Here is a 23,438-nt window from a genome sequence, read left to right on the forward strand (position 1 = left end):
CTTCTCTATAGATACAGGTGCAGATGGAATGGAGAGAAGAACAATGCATTGGGGACAAGAAATGTTAGATGTGCAATAATTTTGACAGAAATTTGAATTATACTTTTGAAAAGCAAATTGGATGGTTGTAACCCTGAAAACTTTGCCAGATATCTCGTTCCACATTCTGTTTCTATATGTACTTGAAAAAGACATTCAAATGCATAGAAACATTTTAATAATTCCCAAATTAAGATAATATAAATTTGCAATAATTTCCCACAGCTGTTGCTTTAAAAATGAATCTAGATAGTTCATAGATGGCAGATAGATTATAAATTAATAAATATATAAATGATGGTTATGGCATTGTAGAGTAATTTTTATTTATTAGCTTCATTTTATGAAGATAATAAAATGTTATAGATAATATTTAGAAGACCTTATAATCATTATTATTGTCATTTAAAATAAGAGTTGAACAATTAGAGAAATCCTTATTAACTATACCATTATGTTTTTAACTTCTCTGAAATGCTCCAAATAGAAACATATTGTGAGTAATTTATTACCTCAAAATTGCCTATTGGAAAGGATATATTTGTCCACCATCATTTTGATGATCCAGGTTTTAATGTGAAAATCATTAAAATTGTTTTAACCATTGAAGTACAATTTGTATAATTTTCCATTTTTAATCATGCACTAATAGTTTGGCCTGACAAATTGATAAATATTCTTTTCATGTTAAATATTTTCTTATCTTTATAAGAAAAGCATCCAGATTTAGGAGACAGGACATTATACTCCAGTGGATGATGGAAGAGGAAAGGGTGAACAATGCTTTTGAACTCATAGTCATTTCAATGTATTCACTATGTGCAGTGACTCTGGATAAACTAAAACATGAAACAGACTTCATGCATACTTGTGAACTCTCTCCATTTAGATGATATTGGGACTGTAAAACTTGGACATTTGTGGCAGAAATGACATAAAAAAGAACAAAAATAAGTATTACTCTTAGAGATATTGGTATATTTCATAATCTGAATGAGTACTTGGTGTCATTTTCAAAAGACCCTTTTTACTCAGTGGTAGCTTTTAATATTGAAATGACATTCATCACAACTTCATATTAGGAAAGAAACCATCATATCTGCTTCTTAGAGTCAGGGATTTCAGGATGAAACAAACAAACAAAAAGCACACATTTTTCTGTAAGGACATTAAATTTTCCTAAGGATTTTGACTTTCTTGTCAATTTAACCATTCTTCCCAATGTCTTTGATACTCATTTAAAATTAATGTTAAGGAAAAGGACCATTTTATCCCTTGCATAAGTTGAGGAAAGAGAATAAATAGCTCATTTTCCTTTCCAATGGTGCACCACTCAAATCAGGACACAATGGAGTCATCAAATATATATTCTTTTTTAAACATTAGTAAAAATAATTCCAAAGAGGTTTCTTACTTTATAAATACTTTTTTGGGGTTAAATTTAATGATTGATAATGAATAAAATTGATAAAGGACAATTAAGTCATGATGTTAACAATACATATTTTATTGTACTTTTTAAAAAATCACATTTTAAAATCTTTATTTTCTATTTTAAAGAATCAAGAATAACAACACTCTTATGAAATAGTAAAAATATCTTATTTTTAATATGGAGAAAATTTTATTTTTGAATTACCTTAATTGAATATGCACAAATATTTATACACTAAATGAATAAAAGGAGCATCTAAAGGAGTCTGATGCTATATATAATATATAGCAATTTCTGTTTATGATGAATATTGTATATTATGCCATATTTATTCTGAAGACATTTTGGGAATACCTATAGTTTGGTAGTCACGGAATATATTGGCAATAGAAAAATTTTATATAAAATTGATTTATATTCTAGATTTCTCAGTTAATTTTCTTTTTCCTTAATAAGTTTTATAATTATTTTTTTCCACTTTTACATCTACTAAAAATGATATGACTATTCATTTGGGACCAAAGAAACAGAGAAAGCCATTTCTAAGTACCTTTATGTAATGTAATGTTCTTCCTAAAACAGAGGTTAGAAGTGATAATTTGAACTTTAGCTAATAATTCAAAAACTAATCTGAAATCCTCTAATATGCAAGAAATAGTACATGAACCTATAGAACTTTTTTAAAGAGTGGGAAAACACAGGCTTACCTTTCATTGATTAGATAGATAAATATTCTTGTAATCATTCATTGGGAGAGTAATATGAGGGCTAAACTTGCTTTCAAAGAACCCTATATTTAGTTATATACAAGCCCATATTCTAGTTGGCATGTAGTACTTAATGTTCCTTGTTATTTATTTACTTTTTCAACAGACATATCCTGTTTGCTTACAGAGATTTGGAAATGCATCATGATGTGCACCTTGGGCCAACCTCAGTGTTCCATTGATTTGTGTAGAGACTAGGATATGTATTCCCTCACAGAACAAGATCAGACAGAGTTGACAGAGCCATTCTCTCACTTTCCAGGTAATAACATCTATCTGCATTATCTCTTCAGACTAGAATGGGAAAGTACAGTAAATATGGCCTCTTCTTTATTGTTAGACAAAAAAAAAGTACAGAAACATGTATAATGTATATCTTTATGATGAGCCAGAATCTTGCCTGATATATATATATATTTCTTCTTTACCATTCTCTTGGCCTTAATCTAAAGAAAAATCTTTTTCAAAGTACACACACATCTGCATGGTCTTCATTATGATGAACTATTTGTTAGCATCTTATTGGTCATGGGGTGAATGCTCTGCTTCCTTATTTATCATCCCACTTTCATTTGAGAGGAAATTCCCATTTTCTTTGCTGGTCTATGCCAATACCATGATCCTCTCCCCAATCATTGCTAAGCAGATCCAGAGCTTTCTCTTATAGGCTTTTCTCACCTTATTTATATATTTAACAGCTGCCTATTATTTATTATCTCCACTACTTTTCCCTTTTTGGTAAGCCTTCAAAAATCATTATGCCCTGGTAACATGGTATATCTCTCTTTCTTAGTTCTTGTGACAGGAAATATTATAATTTAAACATAATGGACAATCTTGATTGATGTTTTATATCAACACAGGAAGCTCAAGCATACAGAGTTTGTATATTTTAGCACACTCCTATTTGAATCCTATATAGCTCCTGTTGACTGGCATTTATTAGCTGAAAGAAGTCCAAATAATATTTGGAGAAGACTGTATAATAGTGTATACAAACTCAAGAATGCACTGAAGAAATTAATATTGAAGTAGAATTTTGGATTTTTTATCAATTTAATGCTTATATCCACCTATATATTTCTAATAACTGTATATCTGAAAAATGTACATCTATATTTTACAAATTAATTATCTTTTGCATTATTTTATCTGGTCCTCTTTTGCTCAAAGAACTGAATAATGGCTAAACATAAATCTGGTTAGAAATATTCTTAGGGTCCCATAAGGTACAGAATACTGGGAATACTGCCCTTCTTTCCTTTTTCAATCGAGGTAATACTGTATTAGACAATCTGTAATTATGATCCACTGTACTATGTGAGTAAGACCATTTTTCTCCTTAATTTTTAACTTTATTGCTTCAAGTAAAATATGAGAATATTTATCAACTGATGAATTTCTTTTTTATTTTAGATTTTTTAAAAGTGTATTGAAAAACTTCTTTCCTTACTAACTTCACTCCTAAATGAAAAGTGGGAAGTTGAACAGAATGACAACAGTGAAGAGAACATATGAAGACAGGTTCAAGGTTAAAATATTAACCTTCTGAAAACAGTGTTCATTATATAATAGGATCTTACTCTCAGTTTTATATGAAAAGTTTTGTTTTGATTCAGTTTTACTAAGAACATAACAGTCCATGCTATAACTTAAAATTCACTTGTTTTACTTTACCACTTCGGAGGCATATTGGAATGCCCCTTTTTGAAAACTAGGAAAAATTACTTTTTTTCATGATTTGGATGCCAAAATTTGCTACTTTACTCATTCATTTAGTAGTATTAGCATCTATGTAGATGTAGGTCTAGAAAAATGGATTGTGTTTTTATGTTCTGATAATATTCTCCATTTCCAAATTTTAGCTTTGCTACCAACTTGTAACCTTAGACAATTTGTTTTATCAATCTACAAAATTGATATAATATTGCACTTAGGTTTAGAATCTCATAAAAAAGAGGTAACAGTACAAGTTTATATTAAAACATAACTTTGATATTACAGGATGCCATTAATACATTCATAGCTTTTTATTCATTTTCATCTATTCTTTCAATGTAGTTATCTTAATTTGTGATCTTTGCTCATCAAATTTGCTGTCCCTTAATTCCATTTTTCTGTAACTGCCAGCTATAATATTGTGAAACAAAATTGCCCAAGGGAAAAACAGCTCATTATCAAACTTCAAGCAAGAAAAAAGATAAATTAAGCCTTAACATTTTTGAAAATGCTTAGACATTGCCACTCATGGTTTGGCAAGTTTCAGAGAAATTGAAAAGTTTAAAAATTAAATACATTATCTTAAATAACCAAATGATAATCCTGGCATTTGGTAGCAAAATTAGAATTATCTACTATATGTGAACTATTACTTATAATTCTGCTATCAAAACATCAAAAGGGAGAAAAATATACAGAAACAGATAAAAAAAGTTCCTTACACTCTGTGAGGGCTAAACCAAAGTGATAGGTTTACAGATTTTGTGAGTTTGCTCAAAGAATTTCTGATTAAGATTGTTGGGTGTTCAAATTTTTAATTGTTTAATTAGCTACAATAGAGTAGGATAAATAATATAGAAACTTATCTGAAGAAAAAAAATGAATGATAAAAGAGAATTTTCCAAATGACATTTCTCAACAATTATTAATGTTCTGAAAATAAATAGAAGCATTTATGTTTATGGGAACTTGGCTATGTGAGCAATGAGAGCAAACCTCACGGTGTTGCAAACCATAACCTCTAGGAAAAAAAAAATACAAAAACTTCAAGTGTGTTTCACCAAAGGCAAGAAAATGAGGGAGATGTGTGAGTCTGAAAATGATGATAAAGCATGAAATCAAAGAGGAAAGTCAGCTTTGAAGTTGGGAGCTGCCTCGGGGTATTTGATAATCACGGGATGCTGTCTTGGGTTTTAAACATCTGACTACATATTAGATCAAAACAAAACAGAGTCCACACATGGTAAAAGGTCAAATTTAGGATCCCATATAAAGGCTCAATCCTTGAAAAGGGATGCTATACATAAAAATTGAATAAATTTAAATCTCTGCCGTATAGAACTAGACTGCAATTGCTTTTGCTTACTGACTTGTAAGAATAGTAAAAGTTCCTAGAAAATTCTCAAATGAGTTGTTATCTGAACTCACAAGAAATGGTAATTGCAGATGACTTGAACGATTTTAGATTAGGAATTAGGAAACCAGATAAATGCCAGATATACCTGTCTGAAGCAATCTGCCTTTAAACTCAATTCATTAAAAAAAAAATCACACAAATAAATGAGCATGTATTCACAATGGAAAAGGCAATATGGGTATTAAAAAAAACTCTGGATGAAACTAATAGGATATAACAGAAAATATAAATGTGTTTAGCTTGTCTAAAAAAAAAAACTATGTGACATTATAGAAGACAAAGAAGAGCTGAGAAATGGACCAACTAGATTTAGAAGAAGGCCTTTTAAAAAATGAAAAGGTAACAATTATCCTTAAAATTTCTGTGCAGATTGGAGATATCTGTGAGAATTAGTCATGATAAAAATAAATCTGTTATGGATCAGCATCCTTAAATTTGAAAAATCATTTGGCATTTGTTTTTTGGGATTGGCTAACTTCATTTAGCATTATATACTCCAGCTCCATTCATTTACCTGCAAATGCCATGATTTTATTCTCTTTTAATGCTGAATAATATTCCATTGTGTATATATACCACATTTTCTTTACTCATTCATCTACTGAAGGACATCTAGGTTGGTTCCACAAATTAGCTTTTGTGAATTGTGCTGCTATAAACATTGATATGGCTGTGTCCCTGTAGTATGCTGTTTTTAAGTCCTTTGGGTATAGAACAAAGGGTGGGATAGCTGGGTCAAATGGCAGTTCCATTCCTAGATTTCCAAGGATTCTTCATACTGTTTTCCATATTGGCTGCATGGATTTGCAGTTACACCAGCAATGTATGAGTGTGCCTTTTCCCCCACATCCTTGTCAACACTTATTGTTGTTTGCATTTTTAATAGCTGCCATTCTGACGGGTATAAGATGAAATCTTAAAGTAGTTTTAATTTGAATTTCTCTAATTGTTAGAGATGTTGAACACTTTTTTATATATTAGTTGATTGATTGTATATCCTCTTCTGAGACGTGCTGTTTAGTTCCTTGGCCCATTTATTGATTGGGTTATTTGTTTTATTGGTGTTAACATTTTTGCATTCTTTATATATTCTACAGATTACTGCTCTATCTGACATGCATGTGGTAAGAATTTGTTCCAACTTGGAGGTATGGGAGGATTAAATTAACTCTATATATGGCAAAGGTGAAAGGGAAGGGAGAGGGCATAGGGGTCGTAATGTTGGTTGAATGTGATAGCCATCATTACCCTAAGTACATGTAAGAAGAAATGAAGATGTGACTCTACTTTGTGTACAACCATAGATATGAAAAAATTGTGCTCTATATGTGTAATATGAATGGTAATGCTTCTGTTGTCATATATAACAAATCAAAATTTTAAAAAAGATGTTTCTCACACCTCAAAAAATAAATAAAATCTAGAGAAATAAATAATATAGGTGATGAGGAAATGAAAAATATAGAAAGGATCCCAAGAGTCAGTGAAGATAACAAGAGAAAATTTAACATATGCTACTTATTTTTCACAAGTAGTTAATAGAAAAAAATACAATGCACAGCTTTCAAGAGATATTAACACTCTTCAGAAACATTTAAAGTCACAAATTCTTTTTTTTTAAAGAGAGAGTGAGAGAGGGAGAGAGAGAGAGAGAGAATTTTTAATATTTATTTATTTATTTTTTTAGTTCTCGGCGGACACAACATCTTTGTTTGTATGTGGTGCTGAGGATCGAACCCGGGCCGCACGCATGCCAGGCGAGTGCGCTACCACTTGAGCCACATCCCCAGCCCACAAATTCTTAAATAAAGAAAATCAATTAATTCCAAATTAAAATGAGACACTAGGTTAATATTTTGTCATATTTTGGTGAAGCACCACAGCCCCAAATGCAATGAAATTATTATAAAAGTAGTTGTGGGAACTGTGCTGGGGAAATTATATACCAAGAATAACAATTAGAGAAAAAGTAACTTCCAGATTATACCAAGCAACAAGGAAAATGGACAGAAACTAAGACAAAAGAAAGAACTGGGAAGGATATAAATGAGAAGATCTACAAATGCATGCATTTTTTATGAATCCCAAGGCTAAAATTAATTCAATAAGATAGAAATTAAGAACTTGGAATATTTTCCTATCCTCACAATGTATAAAAAAAAATGCATGAGAAACCACCTTCACCATATATAAAACCTAATAGTTCATATACTTTACTTATAATTAATATTGCTGAACCAAACAGCATACTTTAAAGATTAAAAGTTTGCTAGTGAGAATACATCATATGTACATATATGACTATATCACACTGAATCTTACCATCCCGTCTATACGCAAGGCTGGGGTCTTAGTTAGAACAAGGTATATCCCATGCTTGTATTCTTATATCACAATGGATTCTACTTTCATGAATCTCTAAGAAAAAAAGCCAATAAAAATACATCATGAAAACAGGCATACAGTGGAGCTATCACAACAGACAAGTGAGGACATGTTTATTTACCCTATGGCTTATTAGGCATTCATTTTCCAACAATGCAAGTTCAACAAAGGCAAAAATCTTCATCTGATTTTTGTTTACTATTACAATTTTAGAGGGTTATAGGATAATACTGTCCAACACAGACATACATTCAGCAAAGAAATGCCTGACAATTTAACCCGTGGTTTAAAAAAAAAAAATCACCTTCCCCTAAAATTCTTATTTATTTATTGTTACTGGGAATTGAACCCGGGGACGCTCAAACACTCAGCTACATTGAAAGACCTTTTTTATGTTTTTTTTTTTTTTTTTTTGAGACAGAGTTTTGCTAAGTTACTCACTCAGTTTACCCACATCTGGGATCACAAACATTCACCAGAGCACCTGCCATATATTCGTGATCAGTTAAAAATTAGATGAATTTCCTTACAATTCATACGACATGAATTCTTACTTTTTCAGCAGACAGAAATTATTACTATTGTGTAGACTTCAGTTTCTGTGTCCTGTTATATGATTCTCTTGAACTAAGTTCTGAATTTTTGATGCAATGCCAGAAGATATTTTGTTTTTATTTTTTACATGTAATGTATTTTTTCAAATATTAAACTTTGTTTTCCTCACATTTTAAAATTAGGTGGATTTTTGCAAAATGAAATGGAGTAGCAGGTGTCAGCAACTAGAACACACACAGGCTGACAGATGCAAAACAAATAGACCAACAAAAGCATTTGGAGTCTTTACATTGTTGCCAGTCTGATGCCTTAGTGCAAGCTGGAAAGTGCTGGGAGGATTGGCCTTATGTTTATTCATTGAATAAGAAAAAAATGCAAATTTTCTTTACCCTTTGGATATAAAGTTCTGTGAAAAATGATAAAGTAAAAGGAACATTTGAATGACAGTATCTGCATACATATTTACATTACAAGCAATAGGAATATTTGTGATTCCCAATCATTCATACACTGTATGAATAAATATTTTAAAATCTGCTAGTAGATTTTTCTTTGCAAGAGAATAATAAATGAAAACCTTTGGGCAATTAGTTTCACCTTTAAAGGTGACCATATTTAAAGCTAGTATTCTAATACTTTAAATCTAACATCAGGTACATGATAGGAAAACCTCAGGTGTATTTTTTATTTGGATTATGCAGCTAAATTTTAGCCCATTGAATAATGAAATCCTATAAATAATAAATATTAGTTCCCTATAGTCTTTAATAGAAAATTTCCTTTGGTGGATTTCATACCTTTTAGGAAACCAGGTTGATTCTTGTGTGAACAATTTTGGAAATGTGCATTCCCTGCCAGTTGCTGTGCAAATTCAGGATGCTTAGAACTAATGAAGTTGTCCTTATTTCTTTAGATTATATATATTTGTCTTTTATCTCCCAAACTCTGACTCAGTTTCAATTATCTGAAACCCATGAGATCAATCTCATTACCCAAGACTACACATTAGTATTAGAGACTATAAAATAAAAACACATGCATACACATACCTAAATATTATCATGTGTCTTACTTACACACAAATACACATATGTAATGGGAATGCATAGATTCACATACACACCTGATATAAAAATTCAGATGGCCAATGCTATATCACTTGGGAAGTTGGTTTAGAAATTGCTTTAAAATATATAGACTTAGTCTTTTCTAATCAACAAACAAACAGAGAAACAAACAAACCAGAATGCTTCCTCTAAATATATAGAGGCAGACAGTACAATTCAACAATGTTGCTTTTCAGTTACTTGCAGGAGTCTGAAAACATGGAAGACTTCTCTAAATGAATTTGTTAGTTGACAGTCTGAGCTTAAAGAGGCTAACATCATTAATGGTAAGTAGCTGAAGTCTCTCATGTAAAAACTCAAATATATATATATATATATATATATATATATATATATATATATATATATATATACATGTATATATATATATACATACATACACACACAAATATATGTATATATAATCTTTAATAGAATCTATATGGATTTAAAAACATTATATTTCTGTATGTACATAACACAGATATTTCTGGACATGTGATTCTCTTGTCACACTCAAAAGTTAACAAGAATATTGGCCATTGTCTATCGTTATCTGGTCTCTGTAAGAGAATCTTCCACACATTTATATAACCATTAAAACTCTGTGTCAAATAATGAAAAACCAGTCACAAATGAAAAGTTTCTCAGCAAACCTGGGATGTAACATGCACTCCACCAGTTGTATGTAATAGAGAAAGTATTTCTTTGTTTTCAGGCAGACAAAATTAGATCTGGATATTGCTCAGTGATAGCTAGGTTGACTTATATTCTCTAAGCCTGAGTTCTGCCATTTTTAAAATCTAATAAAACATAATTTATATATATTTACTGAATATTACACAAAACTAAGAATTTAAGATTTTTTTCAGCTTACTTTGTTCTCAGGATATGACATATGTTTTATGCTCTTCAAAGGTTACATATTACGATTAACCTAAATAATTAAGTGATTTCAATTTTGCATTATGTTAAATATCCTAGAATTATTTTAATTAATTTTTGCGTTGTTCCCAGAAATAGGTGAAGCACTAGTCTTTAAACTTTTCTCACATAATATTTATTAATAATATAGAAAAGAAATAATTGAAATGGAGCTAGGTTTGTAATAACATTCACAATTTTTTTTACATCATAAGGTTTATAACTGTCTATACAGCACTCATTTCTCACCTCAAGTCAATTCAGCCTTCTCAAAAATAGTCACATATTTTCTGTTCTTTGTGTATTTATTTGAACATAATGCATTCTATAAAATCGAACCTTTATAAGTCATGAATGTGAATAAAATATATAGAAATGAAAACATTACTTAGAGTATGAAATCCATTATTTTATCTAGTTGTAAAAATTCACAATTTTTGCTTACTTATTTCAAACATGTTTAAGCACTTTTAAGTGCACTCATTACAGCCATGTCCAAAGGTGGCTTCATTCTGAGCTGACTGCTCTTTTGATTCATCACTACTTTCGCTTGTAGGTATTCACCAAGATTCTGTTTTTTAAAAATTTACTTATCAACATAATTTTCAAACTTACATTCCTAAAAAGAAGCTTCAAGCAATTAATTAATTTGCTTTTTAGATTATATTTTGCGTCGCATTGCTCCCAGTCAAGAATTTTCTCTTTTGAGTTACAAAGACAATCTGGTTACATTCATTCATGATTTGGATTATTGGCATCAAGCTATGGCTCTGAGTGATATTTTTTATTGCGGAGGGTATTTTTCTCAGAAGAAAAACAAAATAGGGACTTTTTGAAACTTCAAAGCAATAAAATCCATATTTTAAGTATCTAAATAAATCTCACATTTTTAAAATTGTGGTTAATGAAGAAATTGCAGATAGTTTAGCTACTTCAAAGCAGAAGCATATTTTACAACTCAGTAATGACCAGTTATTATAAAAGTTTGCTGTTTTTATTTATCATAATATCATGTATTATACAAACTTAACTATCTTATTCTTAGTCCATTTCATCAGATTATCGTTATAGCTTTTTTTAATGTAAAAGTTCTCAAAATACAAACTACAGTAAAATATAATAATCTCCCATTCCTTTCATTACAGAGTTCATTCAGGGGATATTAGAAATTGAATGCATTTTTTTTTTAATTTGAAGTAAGTATGTGGAAGAGTCACAGAGCCACTAAGGATGATCAGAGAGGATGACGTTATTTTAAAACAAAAATAAGTTAAACTTTGAAAATTCATTAAAGAAATCACTCTCCACTTTCTCTACTCAGCAATGAGTGATGTCCTAGACGTGAGTGAGTGGACACTGGTCACTATGCTGCTGTAGCTCTGGTAACAGTGTTTATACCTTCTGCTGGGGATAAGATTTTTTGAAAAGTATTTTTCTTTTCCTTTGTCTACATTTTTATTGGTGCATTATATTTATACATAACACTGGAGTTTATTTTGAAACAATTATTTATGAATTGAATATAATTTGCTTCATTTCAGTCCCCAGCACTTCCTCTTTCCCTCCCCTTTTCCCTTTCCCTTTTCTCCATCATCTGTGTACTGGACTTTTTTATATTTATTTCATTTATTTATGTATTTTTTTTTTTTTGGTAAATCAATGCTTTGTAGCTATACATAAAGGAGTAGTTCATTGTAGTGTGTATGTGTGTGTGTGTGTGTGTGTGTGTGTGTGTGTGTGCTACTATAAATATTGATGTCCCTATGTCACTGCAGTATGATGATTTTAGTTTTTTAGTATAAGTATGGAAAAGTGGGATAACTGATTCATATCTTGGTCCCATTCCTAATTTTTTGAGTAATCTTACAATTGCTTTCCAGAGTGGTTTCACTGATTTGCAGTACCACAAAAAATATATGACTGTACATACTTTCCCCCCACATCCTCACCAGGATTTATTGAAGATTGCCATGGAGGGGGAGGGCTGGGGTTATGGCTCAGTGGCAGTATAGCATGCTTGTTTTGCACATGTGAGGCACTGGATTTGCTCCTCAGTACCACATAAAAATAAGTAAACAAATAAAGATATCGTGGCCATATACAAGTAAAATTTTTAAAAAATATATTTAAAAAAAAAAGATTGACATTCCAATTGGGATGAGATGAACTCTCAATGCAGTTTTGATTTATATAACCCTGATTGCTAGGGATATTGAACATTTAAAATATATTTATTGACCATTTATATTTCTTCTTTTGTTGACAATAAAAAGATTAATACAGCCATAACAGAAAACATTATGGAGGTTCCTTAAAAAATTAAATTGCAATTTCCATATGATTTAGCAATCCCAACACCGGGTTCACATGCAAAGGAAATGAAATCAGTACACCTCTGATACTTGCATACCCATGTTTGTTATGTTATTATTATTAATAATAGTAGGTTTATATGGAGTCACCTAAGATCCATTAATTCATAAATGCATGAGGAAATGTGGTATGTAAACAAATTGAAATATTATTAAGCCACTAGGAAATATTACATCCTGCCATTTGTAGTAAAATGGACTGAACTGGAGGACATCATGTTAAATTAAATAAGCCAGAGACAGAAGACAATTACCACATATTCTCTCTCATATGTATAAGGTAAAAATCAAATAGCAATAAGTAGAGCTGCGTATATAAGAGCAATTACTAGAGATTAAGAAATTTAGAGTGGAGGGTAAGTAAAGGGAGGCTGCATTCAATAAGTGCCTGCTGTATGCATGCATGAAAATATCACACTGAACCCCAGTAATATGTAAGACTAATTATATTAATTAAAAATAAAGTATTTTTAAATAATGAGATAATTGTCTGGGTCCTTACAAAAAAGTTTGAAGTTTACTAATATGGAAAATTTTTGATTAATTTACTTATAGCAAAGTCTTTAAAAGGAAATACAATCATGACTTTTGACTTAAAGAGTGTTATTGGATATTGGGTGTTCCCTGAAAGCTCACATGTGAAAAACACATGAGAGTTTAAAGGTAAAATGATTGGATTATGAGAATCATAATTATATTATTGTACTTAATCCCCTAATAGGGATTAACTGGATGGTAACTGTAGGTAGCTAGATGTGATTGGATGAGTTGGGTCACAGGGGGCCTGCCTTTAGGGATATATATTTTGTCCATGATGAGGAATATATTTCTCTCTACTTCCTAGTGTGATTTCCTGAGCTGCTTTTTTTTCTTCTCTCTGCTTTTTACCACACTCCTCCACTGTGATGTTCTGCCCCACACTGAGCCACAAGGAATAGAACCAGCTATCTATAGACTGAGCCCTCTGAATATTCCCCAAATAAACTTTCCTTCTTTAAAATTGTTCTTCTGAAGTCCTTTGGTCACAAAAGTGAAAAAGCTGACTAAAACAAAGAGTTTAGAAATAGGCCATCACATACTATACTCTTGTAATACTAGTAAAAGTTGATACTTAGCTATGCAGCCCAATTATATTAAAATTTCAATTTGAAGGTCTGACAAAACTGGATCTGTGAATTATTGAAACAAGGATGTCCTCTTTGGAGTCCAATGAGAATAAATAGAATTTTATTACTGGAATTAAGAAACAGTAAATTTTCTAACATTTATAAGTGGTAAGATTATTTTGATGATCACCTCTCCTCTGAGTTCAATTGAAATTTTGAAATGGTGATTTTAAAGATATTATGATATATAAAATCATCAAAGTTGAGCTGCTTATGTGAAATTAACAGTTATTCAACATTTCATGGTCTTGTGGACACACATTTTATTTCAGGAAGTACACCATTACTTTATCTTTTAATAATGGATATGACTTCTTTATGGCATTCACTTAGCACAAAGAACAGCCTATGGAGACTCATTTTCCTTTATTCTTAGGTCTGGAACAGATGTTTTGTGTGGTTTCAAAAGTTAATGTCCCCTATATATACTTGACAAAGTTGAGGTTAAAAAGGGAAATAGAGAATAATTTGGTCTTTTATCTTGAAGAGCTTCATATATTTTAACAAAATAATTAAGCATAGAGTGAATGTGTTATCTAGTTGAGTCTTCATTCATAAACCAATATATTTAGTGGAAACCTCCTTGTTTATTGGTTCTCTCACAGGCATATGAGAAAAAAAATTAATTGACATACATCTCCGTTCAATAAGAATGCCGTATTGCTAATGTTCTGAACTGAAATTTTAATGAAGATAGTATTTATGTTTCAGTTCTAGATTCTGAATTTCATACCTAATCATTACTGTTTTAAACTCAGAACCATCTAATTTATAATATGGTGAGAAATTTATTGCAACATTTACTAAACGTCTATGAAATTCAAGATTATGGCTGCCTAAAGTTTGCAAACTGGCAACTTGTATATTCAATACTACCTAAATTGAGGTACCCTTTGGCAGAGAAAATATTGGTGCATGGGTTTTGATATGTGTGAGTGTGTATGTGTGCATATGAGTGATTTAATTAAATTGTTTACAAATATACAATATTATGTAAATTTACAGATTGGTAGCATTTTTAAAATATCTGGCAAGTTTGTCCATGTTCTTTCCTTTGTAACACTTGCAGAGCAGAATAATGGCCATTCATTAACTAGATCACAGCCCTCAATAATTTACTAGTGTCCACCTCCCTCTGTTGATTATTTTATATTCTGGTCTTGAGGCAGTAATTATTAATCACAAATTTTTCACTGTGGCTTTTCTTACAGCAGAGTTAATAAGGAAGTAACACATTCACTGTATTCATGACTCCATGAAAACTAAACATACAAAGAGATAAACTTCCCTTTTTGCACTTGCAAATGTTAAACTTATATCTAGCTTGATTCATTAATTTATATTGCTTTGTTAACCTCAGTAGACATTTCAGTTCTTGCACTCTTCTTTTACAACATTTCCAAAGGTGACTATACAGAAACATTTTCATTACCTCATATGCTGGTGACCTGCCTTGTCAAGCAGCCTATGCCACAGAGGAGCAGAAGCAGCTGTTAAAAATGATAGCATTTTTTAGCATTTCCTTTTTTTCATTAGGAACACAGTTTCTATAATTGTCTCATTCACTTACATTTTTAAGTTATCTGCATGTTGCACCATAGAATGTTACAGAGTATGTCCTTGGTCACAAATACATGATCAAAGTGATGCCACTCTCAGTCCAATTATTTATCTGCATCATACAATGTAAACCAAGCCTTGAGAATGATATCATTATATATTTCCCTGTCATCTGCCTTCACAATCAAGGTGAAAACCATAAACACCTTCACTTGTGAAACACAATTATTTAGATGCCTATAAACTCCAAGAGTCTCTTAAAATGATAATAAAATCAAAATAAAAAGTCAGGATATATGTACCTTGAGCCATCTAAAAGAGACTGAATATTTTCATTAAATGATGTAATGTAGCCACTGGGGCTGTAGCTCAGTTATAGAGCACTTGCCCCCCCAGGTGTGAGGCACTGGGTTCGATCTGCAGCACAACATAAAAATGAATAAATAAACAAACAAAAATGATGTAATATATTATGAGTAAATATCATACTTTTCCTGTATCCATAATTTATGCAATCAATTAATGTACACAAATTAACATTTGGTTTCACTAGATCTACATAAGATGGCCATGTAGGTATGTCCTATAAGAAGATTCTTCATATGCAAATTTGAATCCTGGACACTTGGTTTCTAAAAAGTCAGGAAATGTACTTTATTAAAAACCAATGATGTAGATTAGGAAAGTAAGCGTTAAAAATATAATTAATTTTATTTATGTGTAAATGTCTGTTTAGGTAAAACTACCTAAATGTGAAATATCTGTCCTAACATTTTGACCATTTTTAATTTACTTGATTAAATATTCCACCATTGAATTATAATCACTCCTTACTTATTATAAATATAATTGTTTTATAAGGAATGTGAATAATAAATATTTTATCTCAATCTGTGTCATACCTTTTCATTTTCATAATGGTATTTTTTGAAGTACAAAGGATTGTAAATTTCAAAATATTTTAATTTTTTGTTGTTTTGTTTTAAGTATGCTTTTGGTAATTTGTCTAAGAAAGTTTCATATAATCATAGTCATAAACTTTTTTCTAATTAATCCTTTTAGACATTTTTTCAGATGTTATAATCAAATTTATGAGTATTTTTGAGTTGTTTTAATATGGTGGCAAGTGTCTACATTATTTTTTCTTTAATATGGATGTCTAATTTTTTCAACAATAGTTTTGAAGATATCCTTTCCCTATTTTTTTTACAGTTGGTATCCATTAATGTAAATGTTTTTTTTTGTACTCCCAATTCTGTTTGATTTACTATATATACCTATTATTTCACAGAACTGTACTATGTTGATTATAGTGACTTTATATTTCAAATGTACATCTACAGAAATTTACAGAAAAATTTGTTAATAGTTTCAAAATTGTCTGTGGGGCACAATAGGGAATGTGTTGAGAAGGTCAATTTGTTCAGATTGCTGTCTTGACAATTTTGACTCTTCCAAGTTATCTTTTCATTTTCAAAGTGGTATCTTTTGAAATACAAAGAATTTTTAATTTTAATATATTTCATTTTTTATAAGAAATACATGTTGTCCATTTGTTTAGATTTTCATTAATTTCTTTCAGAATTATTGAAATAGTTTTTAAGCTATAAATTTTGCCCTTATTGTGTTAAAATAATTTTTTTGTTGCTATTGAAAATGGAATCTTAATTGTATCATTTTTTTACTGAAACAATTAAACATTAAAATGTAGCAAAAAGGAGAAGATTAGATGATAACTACATGTAAGGGGCTATTCACTGTGACACATTCATACATGCATAAAATATAATTGCTCCATTTCATTTCCCCTGACTTCTGGTTTTTCTCCTCTCCTGCCTCCCTGATCCACTTTCTCTACACTATTGAGCCAATAGAGAATTTCTATAATGGATTTTCTATATTTCCAATATCTTCCAGTTTGTACAGTATTGTAGACTTTATTATGATTATTATTCATAAATAATTTTGTTTTAACAAATAAGTACTTACATATCATGAGTATTTCATTGTTAAAACTGGATATTTAAAAGAATTAATCTAGCTTAAAGCTCAGGAGTATTTCCAAAGTTACCAACTTAAAATTTATAAAGAGCAGCACGATTCTTTATTGATATTTAGTTTTTTTGAAACAATGACTAAAATAATACTTAATTTTATGGTGGAAATCTATATATGTATACATATATATTCAAAGCATTCATGTATATATACACACACATACATATACATCTTACTATATACATATTAGTGATTAATAAATACCTTGCCAAATAGATTCTTAAAAATTACTTACATTGGATTACTATTAGAATTATAAAAATTTATATTTCTAATGATACTGTACACAAAGTTGTATCTGTAAAATCCATTTGATATATTGTGACTGAAATTTAATGAATGCATGGGATACAGAAGAAAACATTTTATATTGGAATATGATATCTAGTGAAGTGAAATAAATATGCAACAACAGAAAAAATACTTGAGATCATAGAAATATTTTAAAATATGAGGAATAGTTTAAAACAATCAAGTTTATCTTACACTTATTATTTTAGAGTTCACTAATAATAAATATTTAAATCCTAAAGGTATTATTATAGGTTGGGCTTTATGCTAAGTGCTTTTTCATAAATGATTACATTAGTGTTATAATTTTGCCACAGAATCACTATTATTTTTCTGTTTTGTATATTGTTAGCTAAGGTTAAAAGACATTAAGTCAATTAACTTTTGGCCACATAGATTCTAAACTAAAGGCAAAATTTTAACCTACACAATAATTCCTAAGAAATACTATCTTTCAGCTCTAGGATTCACATGAATAAAACACTTAAATATAGAAAAAAATGGATTATAACTTTATTAACTATATATTTTCCATCTTTCTTGATATACATGTACAATATAACAAAAAAGCTAAATAAAAGAACAAATTACAGGCTGGTAAAGAAATTTGCATGTGTCATATTAAGGAAGGGACTTGTATTCAGAACATAAAAAAACCTCAAAAGTCATTAATAGGAAATGAAGATACAATAAAAATATGAGCCAAAGCTTAAGCAGGCACTTCAGTAAGGAAAACTAATGCTTAGTACATGATGTAAGTACATGAATGTTATAAAAGTACAAATATAAAACATAAAAAATAACCACAAAATTACACAAATTTCTTAGTTTTCCAGGAAAAGCAACTTAAATCCACAATGAGGCACTATAATATACCTACTAGAATGGCTAAAACATAATAAAAAGGTAAAAATATAAACTATTTCCAAATTATGGCAAGGATATAGAACAAATCAAAATCATACTTTTGACCGGCATAGAAAAGGATAAAAACAATTTGGAAATCAGTCTATAGTTTCTTACAAATTTCACATGTACTTACCCTAGGACTCAACAATGCCAACTAGAGAAACAAATATAATGTCTCACAAGAAAACATGTACATGTATGTTTATTGAACTATTATCATGTAATCACCAAAAATTAGTAATAAGCTAAATGTCTTTCAAGACATTTAATGGAACACTATTCAGTAATCAAAAGAAACAAAAAATAAACATAGTCAATGACAAAAAAGATGACCTATAAGTTATGTAATGCTAAGTAAATAAGTTAATCTTAAAAGGTTAGATATATGATTCCAACACTAACAATTATACAGAGATGACCTGTTGACAGAGCCTCGATATGACAGGAGGTCTTGCCTAAAATGGACCTCCATGAGGGAATATTTTCAGTGAGGGAATTTTTCTGAATCCTGATTATGGTGAAAGACACATGAATCTCTATTCCTATTGAAACAGAATTAACAGCATTAACAACAAAAAGCAAAAGGAACTATACCATTTTAAGCTAAAAATTACAAATTATTGCAAGAAATTTAGTATGAAATTAACACCTATTTTTAGTATAAAACATTGATCTATATTTAGTAACAGTAAATCTACTAGAAAAAAATCTACATATAATCTTATATTCAGTGTATTGTATATCTCATGAGAGGAGTTATATTCCACAGTAGCTTTCATAGTTCTAATTCAGTTTATGTCAAAATTAACATCTTTTGGAAAGAAAAATATTGCACAGATGTCATTTTCTTCAAAAGCAAGCAAATTATGAATGTAAATAATGCACTGTTTTGGTTTTGAGCTTCAGAATCACTTGGAATCTGAGATTTTGAAATGTTAACAGATTTGTGAACATTTTCTACCATAAATAGAGATGAATAGTTCAATAGCCACTTATTTGTAGCTTGCATTAATTTTCCTATTAAAAGTCCTATAAAATTTTGCAGTTTTCTCCATCTGTGATTATAGTGCCATGGAAGAAGTATGAACCAAACATAAGCATTAGTCTTATGGCAAATCTACATTAAATAATCATTGATATCATTTAAGGCTATAGAAACAAAGATAATGAAGACATAATATAATTGCCTAAAAACAAAAATGTTGAAGGCTTCTCAGTAAAATGTTAATTTGGGAGTAGATAATGTGTCTTACAAATTCACAAAAATATTTATGCACAAAAATAAAAAGTGCATACATTTGTTTATACATGTAAATGGCATGCATTTACAAATCGAGGCAGCACATGATATGTCAGCTAACACATATCACTTATATTACTGTATAAATTAATTCCCAGCCTATCAGAAAATCAAGTTCATTTTCCTGTAAACATGATATAATATCCTTCAACTAGTTAGTACATACAATGGCCAAATTTTCTCATTTCTTATAAAACTTAGTATTTTAAATATCATTAACAGAACACGTTATATCTAAATAACATATTTCAACTACACATACATACACAACAGGCATACCCTATTTAGTGATTTCAATACTTAATATCCTTACTTTTTTTTTCTTTCTTTGTATAAGAAAAGTATTTTATTCTTCCTTATCACTAGTATGGACAGTGGTCGACATCTAATGGTGCTATTGAGAGTTTCAGTTGGAGGAAGTAGATCCTTGGGAATGTGTCCTTGAAGCATACATTGGGACCCTGGCCCTTTGGTCTCTCTCTGCTTTCTCACTCCTTGCCATGAGGTTCTGCCACACCAAAAGTCTAATGACACTGGAACAAGAGACCATGGACTACAATGTCTGAAAGAAGAGTCAAAAGAAATCTCTCATTCTGTATGTTGATTTTCTCAGGGTTTTTTTTTTTTGTCATAATGACACAAAAAGTTGATAAACACAATGCTTTTGTGGGTGAAATTCATATTTAGATCTCCTTTGTGGAAAATATTTCATAGTATATAGTTATATAGTGCTTCAAAATGAATCTATACATTGGTATTTCAGGAATTATTTTTAGGGAAAGTTTAAAAGGTTATAGAGTCTGGTCAATACAGGTAAACTATGTTTATAGCTTTATTCTTCTATCACAAATACATCACAAATAAATCTTTAGTTTCTCAGTTCTGAGTCTTAATCTCTAAAAGAGGGATTATTATGTGTGTGACTAATAGAATTTTGTAGAAAATGGAGAGATGGTTTAGAGTAGTATGTTAATCAGAGTAATTTGTGGAAATAAATATTCCAAAGAAAAATTGAGGGAAACTTCACAAATATATAAGAACATTAAGAAATGGGCATATCATTCCTGAATTATCTATCAGTTTTCAGGCAATTTTATTTATTCTTCAGCAATCATTACACTATTTAGTTTGAAATGCACAATAAAATTTGAAAACCATAGTTTTGCATGACTATTCTCTGTATTTGTATATGAATACCACACTTGTGAATGTTTCAGCATAGCATTCTTAAAGTGAAAATTTAAAAAAGAAAGAAAGAAAGAAAGAAAAATAAATACTTGCTCAGCACATTCAGCTCTCAAATCTGATTTTGAGAACTGTTGATGACCTCTATGATAATGTTTCAGTTACATGTTTCTGATGAGGAAAACAACTGATCCTTTCAGTTAAGCCCCTAATTATCAAAATCCCAAGGAAGAGGGATCAAAAAAACTATTTAAAATATTTTGTCATTCAAACTTTGTCTTTCCACACATGATTAATAGATTTATATTTCCCTCTCGCTCTGTTTTTTTTTTTTTAGATATTCTTAACTTTGAGAAACATATTCAGTTTCTGAGAAATAATATTTCATGTACACATGAGAAATTGCCATTTGTAATAGAAGGACATCCTTCTTTTTAAAAACAGTATCATATATAACTCTCTATGTTAGGTTTACATCATTTAATGACTTGAAGAATATTTACATTTGTCATGTTAGATTTATAATGCCAGTGAGCTCTGGGATCATCCAAAACTAGTGATTTAAAAAACATGCTCTAGAGCTTTTGGCCAATTTCCAGTTCTTCCGGTCACAATTTAATCAATAAAGTTTGAAAACTTACATTCAATATTTCTTTCTCCCTCTTTACATTTCCCAGCACTTCTTTCTTTATTAATTTATTTTTTCTAATTAGATATATATGACAGCAGAATGCATTTTGATTCATTGCACATAATTGATGTACAACTTTTCATTTTTCTGGTTTTACACAACGTAATGTTGCACCATATGTGCAGTCATACATGCACCTAGGATGTGCTTCTTTTTGTTGAGTTTGTGTCTCCTCACACAACTGTTAGGCTTTATTATGGCGACAGTGGTTTTACTTTTTCTCCCTCTTCTCAGTGCTAAAATTACCTGGACAGAGACTCAACAGTGAAAATACATTGGATCCCTGTAAACCATACAATCTTTCTTAGTGGTTTTTCTTTTACTATGATTAATCATTACCATAATTTTTCCAGAAGGACACTTTTGTCCTCCTTTCTGGATATTTTGCCAGTATACTGTGTTTGTCTGAAGTCACATACCCTTTTTTCTTGTCTTCTATCCCATACTTTTTCCTTTTTTTTTTTAACACACACATAAACACACACATGCACACACAAATACACACAGAGACATATATAATGAAGGTTTATTTTGTTTATTTATATGTAGTGCTGAGAATTGAACACAGGGCCTCACACATGCTAGGCAAGCATTTACCACTGAGACACAATCCCAGTCACCATACTTTTTCTTGTGCCCAATTCTTTTTCTTTTTCTTTTTTCCTATAGAAAAATTATTTTGCTTTCAGGACTGCATTAATTCTTCCAGCTTTCTCTTAAGCAAATTGGTAGGATTTCTGGAATCTATGAAAATTTATAAACCAAGAATACCAGTGGCCTAGGTCATATTATCCCATCGTAAAAATTCCTTCTTTTGGTAATGCATCCTGGTATTTATTATCTGTATTGAAAATATCAATATCCTTCACTACGAGTCTGTTAAGCACCATTGCATGAGATACAAGGAACATTTCACATGACTGTCACCTACAAACCTTGTCTACATATTCTAGTCTGCTGTTTGGAGGTAGAGGAGACAGTATCAACACAGGGATGCCTAAACAACCTTGATTCCAGACCTATTAAAGCATGACCAAAAGAGTACTGCCTTGCTATTTCCAACACTTGGCTTACTCTAGGTGGTAATAATGATAAATGAAAAATGCAACACAATACGAAATTCCATGAGTTACTTACCTTGATTTTCCTAGTGCCATTTAGAAAGACGGCAGGCCAGAAGTGCCCAGACTTGCCTAGGCAAACAGCTTCAGATTATATTTTTCATACATTTGAGCAAACTTTCTTCTATGTCACGTATATCCTTCTCAAATTTCTCTGCAGACTTTCGACCAAGAAAGAACTAATTTGTCTGTTCATGAATTTACATTATTTATTGAAAAAACTATACTCATGCCAAGAAATTAAATTTTTGCTGATTACTAATGTTTCTTGTGGTTTTCAGAAATAAGTGGAAGACTTCTCTGAATTAAGAAAAAATTTCTTGATACTGATACTTATATATTATCAAATTATAAGTTCACTTAAATAGGATCAAATACTAATTCATTAGACACAAAATAAAGCAAGTTTTATATGGAAAGCAATGCAAATAATAAATA

Source organism: Callospermophilus lateralis, chromosome 5, assembly GCF_048772815.1.
Source record: "Callospermophilus lateralis isolate mCalLat2 chromosome 5, mCalLat2.hap1, whole genome shotgun sequence".
Lineage (NCBI taxonomy): Eukaryota > Metazoa > Chordata > Mammalia > Rodentia > Sciuridae > Callospermophilus > Callospermophilus lateralis.